This window comes from Odontomachus brunneus, unplaced genomic scaffold (genome assembly GCF_010583005.1).
Source record: "Odontomachus brunneus isolate Ranch 3 - 2012 unplaced genomic scaffold, Obru_v1 Obru_scaffold_174, whole genome shotgun sequence".
NCBI lineage: Eukaryota > Metazoa > Arthropoda > Insecta > Hymenoptera > Formicidae > Odontomachus > Odontomachus brunneus.
Window position 1 is genome coordinate 612,551 of NW_022639624.1, and position 2,096 is coordinate 614,646.

Consider the following 2,096-nt stretch of genomic DNA (forward strand, 5'->3'; position numbering starts at 1 on the left):
ACGCACCCGTTATCTGGATGAATGTTGGTTCAGCCACAATAGACCGCGTAATTCAAAAGTTTAAATCCTTATCCTCTTAAAGGATATCTTAATCAATTTAATCCTGATATAAGAAATATAATATTCAAAATTTATCTACTTGTTTCATCATCAATTTACTTACCGGCTTTTAATTACAAATTAATTCTGTACAATTAACAATAAGTGGCATGTATGTGGCAACAATGCAATGTAACTATGTTAAAATAGTTATATATTGCATATGAAAATTGTAACATTACATCAAAATTACATAAATGTAACATTTCTTGTGTAACATGTTACATCCAAGTTACATTAATGTAATTTTCTTATAACCAGAAAGTAACTAATAATATAACAATTTTATTTACATGTTATATTGCGTTAATAAAATAAAGATATATAACCTCGACATTAATTAAATATAACATTCGTTATATTACGTGTTACTCCTGTATTACGTTGCAGTTACATTTTGTGTTTGCTGGGAACGTTATCCGATCTAGATTTAATAGCTCTGAGAATCTCAGGAGTGTCCTCCTAGCAGCTGGCAGAAACAGAGGACGGCGAGCGAGAAAAGAAAAGGCGGGATATCAGGGAATTGGAGAAGTTAGGATCAAACTACGATCAAACAGATTAGAATTGCGGTGATTAGAATAGCGATTCTGGTCACCGCAAAAAGTCTACGCACAACTAACGGCCATTCTCCGCACTGATCCAGCAGGATATTAGTGGGAGTTGTGCACAAACAACCCAAGACACATTTTAAAGAGGCGAACTGGATCCTGTCCAGCTTAATAGATAGCGCAGGAGAAACTTCGAGCAAAGGCGCTCCACCGTAGTCAAGGACTGATCTAATAAGACCCCTGTATGCTCCTAAAATAGAGAGGGTGGGAGCCCCACCTTACTCCACTAATAGCATTGAGAATCTTAACTCTGGGGTAACAAGATCTGACCATTGCCTTCACCTGTTCCCTTCAAGACAAACAGTAGTCGAATATGACTCCCAGAAACTTAGCTTTTTCGGAAAGATCGATATCAACTCCGTTGTAGTTGATTTTAATACTAAGCGAGTCATATTTTTTCTTCAGAGTAGAAAATCTAGATTTCTTGTCAAACAAACAGAATTTAGTCTTAGACATGGAGAGCGTGAGGTCTAGCGACTGAAGGTTGCGGCCAAGCAGGTAAAGGTTATGTTTTAGTTTAGTGCAAATATATTCTAGAGATTTATGTCTGACAAAAATGACTAAGTTGTCTGCATAGGCAAGAACCCTGACTCCCTTCTCGAGACCGAAGGACACTCCAGCGGTATAAATATTATAAAGTAAAGGGCTCAGATCCGAGCCCTGCGGCAAGCCTAACGAGCACCTCCTGGATCCCAGGACCTCGCCCCTCAAAAAGCCGAGAATCTCTCTGTCCATCAGGAGATTAATAATGACCTTCGTGAGATTGGCTGGGAAGCCCATATGAAGAAGAAGACACTCGAGTTTCAAAGGGTTGATTATCAAATGCGCCCTTTATATCTAGAAAGACAGCGCCTACTTTTAAATCATTGTCGAAAGCGTTTACGATAAATTGCTTGAGGTCAAGAATATTATGGGTACAACCTCTACCCAACCTGAACCCCCTTTGGAATTGAGGAATAATGTCGATATTTTCTGCCCACCATTCAAGTCTGTGATGGAGGATTTTTTCGAATAATTTCAAAAAATTATTGGTTAGCGAGATTGGACGGAAGCCAGAGTCCCCGCCGCTCTTCGGGATGAAAACCATCACAAATCTCTTCCAGGAAGGAGGAACGCAGCTTCTACGTAGGAATTCATTGAAAAGATCGAGAATGTAATCGGTAATCTTAATAGGGAGATTCTTTATTATCTGCCAAGAAATAAGATCTGCGCCTGGAGAAGTCTTCTTGGTCTTCATAACTTGAAGAGCAAAGATGAACTCACACTTTGAGATCTTGCTCGAGATGAAAGTGAAGTCGTTCTTCAAAGCTGAACCCTTAATTTGGACTTTCTGAAGAAAAGGAGAAGCAAAGTTAAACCTAAACCCGTGATTGACTGGACTAGGGGGGG